The sequence below is a fragment of the Lepisosteus oculatus genome, chromosome 14, assembly GCF_040954835.1.
Source record: "Lepisosteus oculatus isolate fLepOcu1 chromosome 14, fLepOcu1.hap2, whole genome shotgun sequence".
Lineage (NCBI taxonomy): Eukaryota > Metazoa > Chordata > Actinopteri > Semionotiformes > Lepisosteidae > Lepisosteus > Lepisosteus oculatus.
In genome coordinates, this window is record NC_090709.1 from 9894497 (window position 1) to 9911165 (window position 16669).

Consider the following 16669-nt stretch of genomic DNA (forward strand, 5'->3'; position numbering starts at 1 on the left):
CCAAACAAAATACAATTTTAGAATACAAGCAGTTTGAAATTATTAGTTGTTGTTATTAATAAATCACTTAACTTTGAACATGTTGTGATGTTTAGAAATAGCAACAAATCAATATAATTTACTATTTTAGTTTTTCAAAGAAATGTTTTTGTTAAAGGAAAACTCATGCCAGGAGCTAGGTTCAAACAAAGCTATAGCTGAAAAGGGCAGGCAAAATGTTTAAGTAATCATGGGCGAATGAGACAAATTGATGCAGATGTTTAGAAAGAAAGTGGACTACAGTAATATTTTGAGCTTACAGCCTATCCAATGTTATTCATTATTAATCTTTCATATCACATTAAAATGAATGTTTTTTTTAAATGTAAGAGGCAATACACAATTTGTGTCCTCTATAACACTCCAGTGTACTTTTTAACCAGTTTGATGTTTAACAATGCAATACAAAGCTTAAACTTATTAAATTGGATATACCGTTTAGACTGTTTAATTCTGTAATTGACAAAAGATTGTCCCTCAGCATTGACAGGGATTCAAAACCAAGTGTTTTCTGGCAACAGCCCAAATGCTGCACATGAGAGCTTTCATAGCTCCACCTGGTGGTTTTACAAGATATTCCACCCTACTTCGATACATCATGCGGTATCCTACAGTTCTTTGCGGAACGAGCACTGCGATTTACTGCAGCATACCTTGCACATTTTGAATGGTTGGATCTGTAGTTCTACTCAGTTTGGTGAATTCTTGATAAACCAAACTGGTGCCCTCCCTCTAACTCACCATTCCTCCCTTATGGTAGTGTATGCAGAGAAACCCATAGGGTCAAATGCAATGGACTTCCCGAGTTAAAACACAGCCGCGTACTAAGTTAGTATGGTACATTGTGGAGATTATCTCCTGCTCCGAGTTCAATTTCAGCAAAAAACATGTGGAACAAAGTTGGAGCTCAGCTCAACTTGTGCTTAATCCGGTTCCAAGGGCTCGGCCTTGTTGTACTAATTAGCCCGAACTGGAGAGGACTGTACATCAGAACACTTCTGATTAGTAGAATAATATGTAGGTCACGTTAATATTCAATTACTTTTCTGTTTCTCATTTAAATTCAAATGAAATTTCCTAACAAATCAGTTAGTTTTTTATTTAAGAATTGCATTTAGGCTACAATTCATCTCATGAGGCTACATAGTTATTAATGAGATACCCAATTATAATTAGTCATGAAACAAATGAGAATCGCAGCTGTGCATTTGAAATTAAACACTACTGTATAATTGCAGCATTAATTTTGTTTAACACTCCAGATGAATAAGCAGACATCATTATAGCTAAATCGTTACAAAAGACACCGACTAATAACCAGTAAAGTTAAGTTTTATTTTTAACAGAACTGGAAATTAAACTTATAAAAATACTTGAGCAAAAAAAAAAAACCAACAACAACAATTGTTCCTCTGACCTTCTAAGCATTTTTTTTAAGGCAATACATTTCTTTAGCAGGGTGTGCCTTGTGCTTACTTTTCAGAATTTTGATTTTCTCTCTCTCCTGTGTCAGCTCAGATTAAGCTCTTTAATCAGTTCCAACATCTTCCTTTCAAAGTGGGGAAGTGCTTGCTGGCGTGTTGTTTTGCTAACTCATGCTTATCCTTTATGACAGTATCTTCTGACACCTGTGCACAATCCAACAACATTGCAAGACCAGCACTATAACAGGAATCATAAAAACACAAGAAGCCACGAGCTTTCAGAATTGTAAAACAACGCTTTGCTTGTCTGTCATTTGGTTTGCATACCAGTCCATCAAGAGATAGCACAACCCTGGCTGTTTCAACACAGTCATTGGATCACAGCCACAGGACAGAAAAGGGACTGTAAACCATCATATATCACTTAAGATGCTGAGTTTTTTCCTTTAACATGCTTGGGTGCCACCTATTTCCTCCTCATCCCTGCTTTCCTCGGATAACCACAAATACGGAGACCCATCACTAAAATATTTAACAAAATCTATCCAGTTGACTCCTCAATTTTATAGAACAAATAAAAGGCTCATGCTACATTTTTATAAATAATAGCTTAGGTTCTGTTCTCTTCACTCCCTAGCACCTTAAACTTCACAGCTACTAGTAATGATTAACATTCAACATAATAAGTAAGTGTCACTTTTGTAAATAGCCACATTTATTCATAACGAAGTGGTATGAGTGTTAAGCAATTTTAATTAAATATTACAATGTTTCCAAGCGACGGATGCATAAATTCAGTACGTGGTAACGATATTATTTCCACTATATTCTGGAGCCTTCTAATGCGATTCTTCGTTACACCAAGTATGGTACTAAGTTGCTCAAGCCATATTAAGAGGTGGTTTAAAATAATTCACTAGTTTAGTCACTTCTAGCGGGCAACAACTATTAATTTGTGTTCGTTGTAACGGAGAAAAGGTTTAGTACAGTGCTGTGGACTAAGCACAGCAGCAAAGTTCGTTGCAATTGGACTTAAAGTGGAGCACAACTTCAGACCACAGCTGCGTACTAAACACGGGTTGAACGCCTGTTAGTACGTCACTCTCAGTTTGTTGCAATTAACCCCTAGACTTTGCACTACTAAGGTCTAAATCAAGCTCAAGCAGAGACAACCCATTAACGGCTTTCATAACTTCCATTAGTCTCCACCTCTGTCTTCCCTAACTCGTTCTTGATCTTCCTAAATAGGCGTTTAACTGAAATTCAACCCAATGATACTGTTTAGTCTGAGAAAAAAATATAATAAGCGCTATTCCTGACAGCCTGAAAAGAAACACATATTCCTATAGTCTCAACTGAGCAAAAGAGTCCGTTTCTGCACCTTCTGAAGTATTATTTAAAAAAAAAAATTACCCTTTTAAAATCTCCAGCACTGGCTGGAGAGGCTGTGTGTCCGGGCTCAGCGGTTATATAGGACAGGACTCAGCGCGCAGCAGGTGTGACTCATTGCTCTGCGCTGCCCGTGCGGAATGCGCGTCTCCTCCCTCTACACGCCACCGCCTCGCTAAACCGCCTTCATACTCCCCAGCGGCAATAACATCTCCATTTATTACATTTATTCTTCCCTCTTAACCCAGAAAACTCCCGGGACGTTTCTGTGAACCGGTAAAGCTCTCTCTGTTGGTGGTCACAAGTAGAAACAATGCACGAGCTGAAAGCAGGAAGTCAAAGCACTCCTCCCTCACTGTATATCTGAGTCCAGACTTCCGAAAACTCCTAAAAGTGAATTTCATATTAAAGTCTCCCATCCGTTCGTTTCAAATACATAAATTAGATGAGTTCGGGTACTTTTCTGATGTATTTTAATAGTTCGGCACTGTGCCTTGTTAAATATGTTAAATATGTCACAAGCAAAGTTTATCAACTTCACTTTAATGCGAGGTTTTGCGTGGATACAAAAACATTATATGATATCTATATATAAACATTACAATACGGTAGATGAAAATTGTTGTTCAGCGCTCTTGTATTAAATATACTCTAGTCATGTGTCAGAAATAAAGTGTATACAATTTGCTAAATCAAACAAAACACAAGCTCTACGAAAAAGAAAAAAATGTGTTAATCCTGCAATTTTATCTCGTTGAAACGTTTTTTTTTCTCTGTGGCACTAACGGGCTAAGGCTTAGGATTCCTGGTTTCCTGATTACATAGAAATGTGTCTCTCTTGCCTTACGATGTCCAAATGATCAGTTCAGTGTAGAAAAGAGCACCTAAAACCCCGTCAGGCGTGCAAAACGTATAAATGAAAGAGATCGCTTTGTTTCTGCCCGCTATCTCACTGAAGCCCTTTGGTGTGTTAATAGAAGGTTATAACCGCTACACTGCGCGGTGTGGGGAGGGGTGACTTGCAAGCAGAGTTGACCTTTGAGAAAGGACTCGTCTCGGGAATATATTTCCACATTTTGAAGAGATTTTCTCCATTTCTGTAGCCTGATTTCCAATATTCCTAGAGAGCTGTAGAATCTGGAATCACCTATCTGGGAACAGTGTGTAGATGACAGGTTTGTGACTTTCTCATGAGCACAGTATATGAATCCATCAGATTAAAGACACTGTGAGCATTTGAATTAAATTAACGATAGTCTGTCCCAGCTCGCCGCGATGGTATAGTGGTCAGTACTTTGTGCTGTGACCGCAATACCTGCGCTTTGAATCCGGGTGACAGCAGCCCAAGACAAGAGAGTTTCCTTCGTCTATGTTATTTCAGTGAAGGGGGGCATGCGTGTACAGCAGCGATCTTCGAGTTGATGTGTTGCCCCATATAAGCAATGTGAGCCAACACTGCTTTACAAAGGAGCACGGTCTGATCTTATAGTTGATAATCTGGAGACCAGACCTCTTCTCTAACGAGAAGAAAAGGTCAGGAGCCGCAGTATTTAATATAAATAAGAGATTTCATTTTTTCTGTGGCGCAACTAGTACCAAGCACTTAATCTCGGGGTTGTGAATTCGAGCTCCACGCTGGTAAGAAATCATATAGGTTATGATAAATTTACTTTTTTTAATAAAAACAAATATCGGAAAGAATTCGCCTGTCACTAAGGAATTTAAGTGGAAAGATAAGTAGAGACATAATCAGAAAACCTACATATAGGAAATGTTAGTTACTTTGTATGTGCTTTAGCGTTTTCTTTTATATACCGAAAAAAAAGTTCAAGGCGTTCTAGTCGCTGTACTCCTCGTAGATAATCTCAACGAAATCACAATACAGTACAGGACACGCAGTGAGGAGCTCACGCAACGAACATGCCAAGCGTAAAGGCACACTGAACATCTGCGAAACATCACATCCTAGTTTAGTTACAGTGAGATTATAGACTGGGAGGTAGGAAGTCTCAGATCACTTTTTTATTAAAGGTTCAAGCAAACCCAAATACATTTGCAAGAGACTTTGCAAGAGAGCTGTGCGGACCTTATCTTCATTTACGTAGTTTAATCGTTTTCAGAAAGTGTAATTGTATTATTTTATGTACCCCTGACGATTCTACTGATGTTATAAGTGCTCTTGTTTATATTGAATCTATTTTGTTGTTCAAATAAAAAGTTAAAAAAAACTTTCCGGATGCGTCTGCTGTAAAAATAAAATGACATCAAAGGCGTTGTACGTAGAGTTCTGAAGCCTGCTCCACAGAAGAACTAGCTGAGATGAAAAGTTCAATATTCTACTGACAGGGCTATTCCCGTCAACTCAGTTTCTTTCTGAAACAACGTTTTATAAGAAAAACTTACACTTTGCAAAATGTGAAATAAAATACTTGCTTAAAAGTTCAGATTGTTTTTTACCCAAAAACTGTAAATGGAGAAAACCGACCCGTTGGAGTCTCTGTTGTACCATTGCTCAGTGCGGTCAGGTCGGGACTAAAATGATAGTAAGGTGCTGGTTCAAGCACATCTAGGCACGCCTTTCTCACTGTTCCACCGTGAACATCATCTGGAGAAAAAGTGGCATGTAATGTTTAATACATTATTGACCTTATTAATAATTTGAGGGAATACAAATGCTTTGCATGTATCGAATTACAGCACGTAACAACTGACTACCTGAGTCGATATCACCGGGCAATTTCCAATAACGACCAACATCAGAAACTTCAAGAAAAATAAGATTCCATATCTTGGAATGTAGGGCGGGAGAATTCATTTATAATCCTGTTGCATCTTGAGCTAAACTCAAGAGGGCACAAGCCCTAGAACCCGAATCCGTTACAATAACAAAAGGACAGACATTGAAATATGGGCTATTTCGAAGTAGCAAATGTGAGATATAAAGTCGGAATTCTGAGTTGCTAAGTCGCAATTCTGAGATACCATAGCGGTTTTTTTTTTACTCCCTGGCGGAAACGGGCTTCCATAGAAATCCGGGTTGTGAATAACAACTGTCACTACACACGATTGAGTTCTTGAGGCTGGCACCTAAGACCACTCAGCCATCCTGACAAGCAGTGGAGGATGCCCGTTACTTTGTCAAAGGATTATTAACTACTTTTCTTTTCTTATTATTACAGAGATTTCTACATTGCAAGACAATTGACGATTTAGATAAAGGTATATCGTGGCACGCAAACCAGGCACGGAGGGGGTTTGAACCCGCGCTCTTCGGTTTACGAAACCGATGCCTTACCACTTGGCCACCGCACAGACAGTTTAGTTTTTTTTCCCATCAAGGCTAATACATTTTGAAAAAAAAAATCTGTGCGCAAATTGCAATGGCAGGAGAAGTAAAGAATATAGTTCTTCTGTGGAGCTGGCTTCAGACTCTGCTTATAGCGCCCGTCAAATAAAATAGATATTTTATTTTTACAGGAAGACGCATTCCGAAATGTATCTCTGCAGTTTTAGAAAAGTTTTGAATGGTATATTTTATACAACGCACAAACCGTATTCTAATTGCAGACTGCAGATCTGTGCAGCAATCCTACTACATTTCACTGTGATTCTGAAATACTTCTAGCAAACATATTCAGGTTTCCTTGAACTTTAATAAAAAACTACTTCGCTTTCAATCTCTGGTGTTACTGTAAACTCGGACGTGATGTTCCGCAGATGTGCAGTGTGCCTTGTCTTATTCGTTTACTGGATTTGTGAAACGAAAATACAAACTGGACAGTTTCAGACACATGAAGACTCATAAATGTCACTACAAATGACAAATTTGTAGTGTAAATCCGCCGGGCTGATTTACGTGTCTGACCATCTCTCTCCTCCCTCTTCGGCAGTGAGCACTATTTTTTCATTTTCTTCCCTTGTAGTTTCCTCGCTCTTTTACTGTCCCTTTCTCCCACGGAGAGACGGAAAACATGCCGAAATCGTTTTCACCCTGTGTTTGTGCAACGTCAGTGTGTGAAGGGAAAGTAATCTATGTGGTTCCAGTGGCGCAATCGGTCAGCGCACGGTACTTATACAGCAGTGCACAGCGGAGTCATGCCGAGGTTGTGAGTTCGAGCCTCACCTGGAGCAGTGTAGCCTGTCTTTAGCTACCGAAAGCAACCGTCCACTTTAGATACTGTTACTTATAGGTCGTCCTTAACACCTTATCTAACGGGATTGTAGCCTGTTAGGTGTTTGCTGGAGATCCAGTCTAAATTAACATCAAAGGAACAGGTAAAGGTTTATTCCACGTCACACCCGAAGAAGGGTCCACGTTGTGTTTCCTTCTCTTTTCAGCATGGAATAAACCTATAATTTTTCCTTTGCAGCTGACGCAGGTCATTACTTAAATTCCCATCAGCTGTGGACCCCCAGCTGATCTCTACACAGACAGATGAGAGATATCTCATCTTCTTAGATGAGAGGTCTACTGGGACTAAGGGAGCACGATGGTGTACCGAAGACTTGAAAAAGCTCTCGCATTAGATTCTGTTTTTGTTGTTTCCCAGATTTGTTTTTAATGTTCTTTTTGTTTTGAAGTTGTTCCTTTAAGTATTTTTTTATTTTATTTTCTGTAGTCGTTAGACTACTACAGTGATTTACCTAGGTTCCCGGAAGGCTTCTCGCATCGTGGTTGTTGTGTTTTTGGGTTACAAGTATTTTTTTTCTATTGATAGGACCCCACGCATTACTGTGGGACTAGTTAACTTAAGTTCTTACATTGTACCTGAAATTACCACATAAACTACTACTCTGTTTTTCTTTTTTTTAAATAAAGGCACAAATGATGTTTTTTTTTCTTGCAGCTGATTGGCAATGACCCTACAACGGGTCATTGCAACGAACGTGGCTGCTGAAATTTGTCAGCAGCTCCATACTAAACCTGTTCTCAATTGCAACAAACCTAAAATAACATATGCTGCCCATTAGATGTTACCGATGTAGGAGACTAACTTGAACCACCTCTTCACAGGGTTTATGTAGTTCAGTAGAGGAACAGTCGATCGCATTTGAACTGTTCTGAATGTAGTGGAAATAATATAGTCCCAAAGTAACGAACATACGCACCACTCGCTTGAAATATTTACTGTAGCTAAAATTGTTTTCTAGACACCACAACTATTCACAATGAATTTGATGAATACATGTCTTTATTAATAAAAGTGTAATTTATTAATAATTAAGATTAATGTATATCTTTATTAGTAGCTGTATTACCGGTAATGCATGTACAGTCCTTAATATGGGATAGTGAACTTTCAGGTATCCTGGGGAGGTAAGAAAACTGAAATGAAGGAAATACATATTTAAAGGGGGTGTAAGTCTTAAATGTGTTCTGTTACATCTGGGTGTTAACTGAATAGATTGTATTACTTATTGTGATTTGACACATGTCTGTCTCAGGAGACAGCAGAAAAATTGGGGAATTTGCAGGTACAGAAAATAACTTGAACTGAACAGGCAAATGTAAGGTTATGTTAAAGAAAAATAAACTTTGTCACCTTTTTAAACATGATTATTTAAGACAGTTTATCGGAACCGTATCTCTCCTCGATTCTGTGGCTGTGGTCCAACAGTAACGGTGGTGAAACAAGCAGAATGTGCGGAAAGAATTGGAGACGTAACGGGAGACTCATCCAGTCGATAGAAGGGTTGTGTACGCTGAGAAGTGTAGTTTAAAAGCTTAACGAGCCAGGGAGGAGTCAAACCTGCAATCTTCTGAGCCAAAGTCAAACACATTATCCATTGCACCACTGGCTCTGATACCCTAAAGCCACCACTGTAAGCTTTGTGCTGTCATTAGTAATACTGTAGCACTCCGGTGTTCACAACAGCCCCCCACCACCAGGAACTCAAACCCAGGCCTCCTGCATCACTCAACAGGGACCTAGCCTGTTGAGCTAAAGAGCAATCTCCCTCAGTCCTGCAGCTGTGGCCCTGCTATTACATTGAAGGGCAGTGACATCACCGCTCTGGTAAGCCGGCTCTTACACACTCAATGGTGGCCGTATGCGTTACACTCTCCCCCGCTTAACTCACCAACCTCAGCAAAGGGCTATCCCATTCCACTGCTGACACCAATGTAACGCTCCAGGGTTCACATGGGCATCCTCGCCACTGCCACATCAGGTCAGTCCCCCACCGTCAGGGACTCAAACCCAGACCTCTGGCATCACTCAACAGGGACCCAGCCTGTTGAACTAAAGGGAGACCGTCCTTAAGCTCAAGCGGCTGGGTCCCTGTTGAGCTATGGTGGCAGTCGCAGGTTTGAGTCCCCGACGGTGGGGGGCTGACTTAAGTGGCAATGGCAAGGGTGCCCGCCTGAACCCCCAACCATTACAATACTATACATCGCTCCAGTCCAAATTTTCTCAATTAGATTCACGTGTTTTCTACTTGTATTTAGCTACTAGGTCTTTCGTTTGGTCTGTTTTAAAAATAGCATCTCAAACGATTTTATGTGTCATGCTGAAATTCACACACGGGGGACGTCACATGAAAGACAATCACAGATAAGATGTTGCATTTAAAAAGAAATCCAGAGTGGCAGTAGAAAACAAAGCCTTATACACGAGATGCAAGTGCTCTACCACTGAACTAAACTGACAGGCACTTTTGCCTGCAGCTCTTTAATTGAGTTAGGGAGAGTGAAGGGTCTACACAGTGTACAATTTAAAGGTCGAAGCAAGACAATCTGATGCGAGGAGAATTCACAAAACGAGCCTCTGCTTTATCGTTTACTGAGCATTCAATGAACGTCTAAGTGAAAGACAAATTCACTATTTTCACTTTTTGTTTAAAGAACACTTTTATCACGTTCTGCACTCCCGGTGTTTAACGGTGTTCTTTTCTACACTCCTGATTTGAGGATCCCCAGCTAAAATATTTTTTAAATACAACAAAATTCCGATATATTGAATAGTATTTATGTTTACATTTATATTCACTCGTGCCAAAAGCTTGTGTTCTCTGCATATATCAGGATGTGGAAAGAGGCCCAATCACATCTGGAGTAGATAGTATTTAGGTCAAAGCTAATTCAAAGTGCATCTCTGGGTGTGTTTGAATTACCTACGTGTTTGACTGAAGGACAAGCTCACGGTGCCATAAAAATTGACACTCGTCATCTTTTCTTCTACATTCACAGGTTTTACGCTAAAGACAAAAAAAATTTTTTTGTCGTTTTCATGCCAGCTGGCACTAATTATTCTGCACTGACAGGGAAGATTAGTATTTTATCTATCGCAATATGTGTGGAATTTGTTTTTAAAAAAGTTGTTCCAGAAATGAACACTTCCATTAAAGTTAAGGCAGACACCTGTTGCTGTCCACAACGACCAACTCTGCATGGCAAGAGAGGAGAAAAGCACTGTGGTGATTTCAACCCAGAAACTTATTTACTAGACATGCACATTAACCAGCTAAGCCACAGCACCAACAGAGCACTATCCTTTTACAGCCTCTTAGACACACCGCTCTGAGATACCTGCGTTCTGTGTGCGCTGAGCCTGCTCGCTGAGCAAGTGATGAGAAATGGCTTTTATCTGGTAATTTCAAGTCCAAGGAGCTCAATATGCTTTTTATGTTTGACATCTTCAAGGAAAATGGTGAAATCGCAGGTGGAAGAGGAAAATGATCCTTGAGTAGAGGAAAGACGACCATCTTGAGTACTAACTCATGTCAGGAGGCTAACTTCTGGGATGAGGTGGTGGAGTGGTAAGGTGATGGACTACTAATCCATTGTGCTCTGCACATGTGGGTGTGAATCCCATCCTTGTGAAGTTCAGTAGTTGACAAATGTGCCTTTTTAAACTGGGTGTGCTTTCGTTTCGTCTTTCGCTCCTGTACTACAGCAGTAATATTTCTAGATGTGCATGAACATGGTATAGTAGGCTGACGGCAGGAACACGGGGTCCACAAGCAGTGACAGTATCAGAGGTGTCTGCGGTGTGTTGGTTTGTGAGCACTAATAAAATAACTTGCCGTGGAAACACGTGTGCCTGCATTAATACAGCTCCATTGAGCAGAAAAAGCAACACAAACACCGACTTGTCAACAGGAAGTTTCCGTAGCTGAAAACACAGCCATTGTGCTCCAGGTGAAGCTTGTGTCGCAGGATGTGGGTCATTGAGGCAGTCACGGGCTGGGATTGATTGGGTTATGTTGATTTGTGTTACAGGGTGTGGGTCATTGAGGCAGTAACAGGCTGTGATTGATTAGGTTATGTTGAATTCCAGGATGGTGTCAATGTTGCCTCTCACTCAAGGGGGTGACTGCAGTTGTCCCAATTAATACAGGAACAGTCAGTAAAAACAGTCAAACCCAAGTCGTTCAGGGAGCAATTAGGTATCGAGACTTGGAGGTGTGAGGAGTCGCTGAGTCAGTTTTAGCCAGACCAAGGGGTGAACTGATAAGGTTCCATGACACCTAGCTCAGCACTCCCACACCCCTCAAACAACACAAGCTTCCTCCTGGAAAAATACTGGGCAGACCTGATTCTGACAGGGACAGTGGAAACCCCCGTGAAAGGGATTGGCTAAGGAGAGGGATAAAAAGACCTGAGACAGAACAGAGGGGGCTCCCGATTCCCACTGGATCCTGGAGACGACACAGGCAGCACAAGGGAAGCTGCAGAGTGCAAGACCCCGGAGGAACTCTGCAGAGACTTCTAATACCTGGAGGCAAGGATCTACTGGTTCAGTAACTGACGACAACGAGAGACATTGGCATTGAAACAGAGGTACTGTACAGACTTTTAACACCTGAAGGTGAGGAACAAGGAAACTGGCACAGCTAGCCAATTCAAACTGAGAGGAATGTAATACAGTCGCAGAGGATTTCTATTGTAACCTGAACAGAGACTGGGAAAATAGGACTGGGTGATACCCCTCTCCTCAAAGTGGGCCATCAGAGACTACAGGTACTAAGTAGAGACGTTCTACTGACAATTATTAATTGTAGCAGTAAATCACAAAATGATTCTTTTGATGGCTTTAGAATCCAACCATGCGATATAACTCAAACAACGCACACACACAGGTACTAATACACGAGGATACATTTATTAATACATAGAATATGCATGTAAACCTAACAGTTCTTATTGAGAGGGTTATCAGAATACAAAAGGTATATATTCAGTCAGTTACGAAGAGTTACATATATCAAGAGGACATACGTTCAGTATATCATTATATTCATTATATCAGTATATCATTCATTTAGACCGTTTCATAAATGAACATGGTTATAACTTCTACATTAGATACTCAAAACAAGTACATAACTCTTAGGAATTAAATTGATATCAACTGGTTGGGATAACAATTGAATTCTCGAGCAGTAATGCAGTGAAGTTGAATACTCATCCAATCTCTGGGGATTCAGATCTCCTGCGGGCACAAAGAAACAGTTGCAGGCTGTTGCTGTCCAATCCGCGCTCTCTGGCTCGTGCCAGGCTGTGCTGTGTGGCTTGCGACGGTGCGCTGCTGATGCTCACTGACCGGCTAGTTAGTGTTGGCTTTAACTAGCAAAGTTTGCGCACAGGAGAAAAGATGACTGTGGGTCCCAGCAAGTCAGGAAGAGGACCGGTTCGTTCCTGATGAAGAGCTAGTTCTGAATAGTGATTCAGCTCTCCACAGTTCTGACCTGTTCACGAGGTCTGCTGCTGGTGCTAACCTCGGGTGGATCCTCTGGTTACTCTCTGGCAACCTCCGCTCTAGACTCTTAGAACAAAGGAAAGTTCTGGCACTCGGACACACTGGCCGTTCCGTGGTGGTCCGGGCTGATTCTCAGGATGGTCAGGAGGCGCGCTGCGAGAATGTCCTGCCCTTGGGAGCCTTCTGCTCCTGGGCTGTCCTGCCCTGGAATTCTCCTTTGAATTCCCTTTAGAATAGTCCACAGAATTCTACTGAATCCCACTGAATCTTACTGAATCTCCCTGAATCTCTGTGTTGCCTGTTTTTACCTGGAGGAACTTCAGCTCATTGATTGGCTGAAAGTTCCATGGGCATCAGAGTCCCACGTGGGTTACTCGGCCCTACCAGTCCCTGATTGGTTGATCAAGGTGAGATATGAGTCACTTACTCCTGACACTTAGGAATGCAGTCCAGATGTCCAACTGGCACTCCCTAGACAGATAGGCGCCAATGGATGACCATTGATCATGATAGCCAGGCTTAGCTAAGTGCATCCCCCTTTGGGAGCTGTCCCTTATCAAAGGAAACCTTAAATCAGCCTGCATGAATAGTTTCTCTGTGGCTGCACCACAGAGATGAACAGAGATGAACTTAATTCTTTCTTATTAATAAGCCTCGCCGCTACACTGACATTTGCTCTGCTTTAAGTAATCAATGAAGAACACAATGTGCTTCACTAGACTCCGGTCCAAACAGGATTAAAAGCCAGCAAGTATACCTTTTCAAATTGACGTCAGCAGGGACTAGATTGGCACTTTAACCAGTGCCTGATTGGCTCAGTCAGTAGAGCATGGAACTCTTTATCTCAGGGTTATGAATTCAATTTTGGGTGATACAGGTGTTCTCATTAATTAAGTTTCCTGTTCATCTTTGACCATGTTACATCTTGATGGTGACTCAAATTAAGAAAAAAAGGACTGATCTAGCTCCTCATCTGAGTAGATAAGTCATAGACTCCGTAGATAACCTATTCATACCAAGCACTTGGATGCAGCTTCACCTATCACAACTAGTATTTAACATTATAATAGCTCCTGTCTATTTACACTATAATTTACACTAGTGTTTCCTTAAAAATTGCTTGTAAGAATGAGACATTACACATGTATTCCAATAAAATAAATAGTATTAATCTTTTCACTGTAACAGTTTCACTGTGACTTGGCAGATAACTGGCAGTGATCAATAACCACACCAAAAAATATGGGAAAGCAATGGGGAAAATCGACTCTTCAACATGTGGAAATGTATTACTGAGAGGAGGAGTCCTTTTCTCTTAGGTCAACACTCTTTGTAAGAGTCAATTCTCCCAGCTCACATCCCTGGGTTTCCGTAGTGTGCCTGCAAAGAGTGATCAATTTGAGACAGGTAAACGTCCTGATTTTATTTAACAAAGCTAGATGCACATTTGCTAATGCTGCCTTCATTGTAATAGGCGGTTTATTTCTCGAAAGCATGTTATGTAAAAAAAGAAAAAATGAAAACATGGATAACAATCTTTCAAAGCTAAAGATTTTACTTTTGAGAACTGGACATTTTATGTTTCTGGGTGCTTTTCAAATGCTGGTTTTAGAACTTTGCTGTGCTTCAAGCATAATTTTTCACCTTATAAACTGGGTATTGAGTGTTAGGGTTAGTGTTTTTTATTTTGATGACTTAGTAAAATGTCTGGAATTTTTTCACTTTGATATTATAGAGCACTTTGTGTTGATGAGTGCAACAATTCGCAGTTAAATACATCATGGTTCCATACTGTAAAACAATAAAATGTGAAAAGGCCAAGGGGGGTGAATAGTTTTTATAGGCACTAAACGTATTACAAAAATATAATGCTTCATTTTATGGAAACTTCTTACTATAACCACCAACACACTCGCTGTTTAAGCAATGGGGGTTTCACAATCCTCTTTCTCACTGGTAATGTTATGAGCAGGAAAAGCACCATTGAAAATGGATTTCAATCACTCAAAACTAATAGTTGTCACACCCTCTACAGCTAGAGGGCGCTCCCACTCTGTCCTGTCCTAGTTTCCCTGTGCTTTGCTTGTCCTTCTGGTTTGTCTTTGTCTGGGGCTATATATTTCCGGGTCACCCTTTCCTCCTCATTCAGTATTGAGGGTTCATATGTCTTCAGACCTGCCTAGCACCAGGCCATCTCCTCCGCGACCTGAGGACTTAAGTTTCTACCCGACATCATCTGACCTCCTAAACGGGCTAACACCCGTTTTGCCACTACACATAGGGCCTATTTTGCTCTCCTGGCCATTCCACGGTATGCCCTTATAACATCCGTGACAGTAGTTCCAACGCTGTGCTGCCCTTTTAATTAACATTGGCTGTAACAATGTGTTGTTTTTGTCTCTTAAAGGGTCTGCTCCTTTACTCCGTCTTGCCAGTGTCGTATAGAATTGAGTACCCATAAAATCTGAGACCCCTTTCAAAGTCTGCATGTGCAGTGGACATAAGAGGCTTGGCGCGTGTCGCAATTGTTGCCCTATCTACTAAGCCCATCCTCCAAGTTTGCACTTCTGTGATGTAGTCTCACAGGCCTGAGAGACATAGATTTCACACATGTAATTACTTATAAAAGCCAACAAACCTTTTCTGAGTGGTCTAAGGCTCTGTGTTAAGGTTGCAGTCCCCCTGAAAGCTGGGGTTATAGTCCTGACGTTATACTTCAACTAATTCTCAGTAAATAGATCTTGCAGTACTCTGAGTGCCAGCTAGCTATGGAACAAGTGCGCTATAAAGACAGAAATTACACATTGTTTGTGAGGCTGTGTGCTCCTGTATGGTCTAGTGGTTAGGATTCTGGATTTTCACCCAGGTGGCCTGGGTTAAACTCCCAATAAGGGAAACTTTTCTCTTCCCTTATGTTTTCCAAATAAGCAGCTCAGTGTAGAAAAGAGCCCCGTTAAGCACTGTCAGGAGAGCTAAACTTTTGATAAAAGAGATCGCTTGTTTCCTCCTGCTTTCGAACTGAAACCCTTCAGTGTGTTAAGAGAACGTGAAAATCACTACACTGCACAAGGTGGGGAGGAGTGACTTGCAGAGAAAAGGACTCAATCCAGGAAAATATTTCCACATTCTGGAGAGGAGATTTTTTCCATTCCCCCACTTTTGCAGCCTGACCTCCTCTATTTCTAGAGATCTGTAGAATGTGGAGAAAACGTTTGAAGTTGTTACTGCTACCTCCCCTTGCTTTGAACAATGTGTGGAGTTGTTTGAGTCAAAAAGAGTGATAGTTCAGGCCCATGGGAAGATCCACATTCAACTGTGCATGAAGTTTTGTTCTCAGAGTTTGCAAAGATGGAGGACATTCGCACCTGGCTAAGCCAGTATTCTATAGTCCTTCATGGAACTGAGTTCAGAGGTGCTGACGGAATAAAAACAGGAGGTTGAGGAACATGGGGGTGTTCAAAGGCATTGAGGTTCCAGTCAAGGGAGCAGGTAGCCTGGCCCTGTCCATTATTAGAGCACTATAACCTAAAGAGATGGTTTCATATATATTGTTTTGGGTATTGTCATGGAAATATAACTATCAAGGAAGCCACAAAAGAGAGTTCTCACCTGAGTAAGATCTTTATTTCAATATTGCAATATTGGGAGCCCTGCTGCCACTTCGCAAAGTGCAACCAGAGACTCAATTTGTTACAAGCAGTACAGGGTTTTTATAAGACGTTGCGCTGTAAAAAAGTTCAGCACTTGGACCCTTCTAAAACTTCCCCTTTCTCTAAGAGAAAACAAATTACATCATAGAGCGAGAGAAGAAAAACTAGATTTGTTATTCAAAGCTTATCAGTTACTTTCAGCTAATTCTAATGACCCAGACAGCATATATTGTTTTGGTACATTGTCTTCTAAACTAACCTAAACAGTGTACTTTGTTGACGAACTGTTTTCTAAAATTCTGTAGCACAGCAGTTACATCCTTGAAATATATTATCTAAAAGCACCAATATATTTCTCTACATTTTTAAGAATCAATTTACTTATTAGATTTCCACTTCAGTATATTTATTAAAGTTTCCTATTTTGTGATTCTTTGTATTTGTTTGTGAAATTAAAATAGTTCTT

At 40.7% G+C, this 16669-nt stretch overlaps 1 non-coding gene across 1 annotated transcript; it reads left to right on the forward strand.

Moving 5' to 3' along the window:
- Window positions 1-6889: 6889 nt before the first annotated feature.
- On the forward strand, window positions 6890-6983 carry trnai-uau (transfer RNA isoleucine (anticodon UAU)). The gene is made up of 2 exons: window positions 6890-6927; window positions 6948-6983. It is a non-coding gene; the product is annotated as a tRNA-Ile (tRNA).
- The last annotated feature ends 9686 nt before the right edge of the window (window positions 6984-16669 follow it).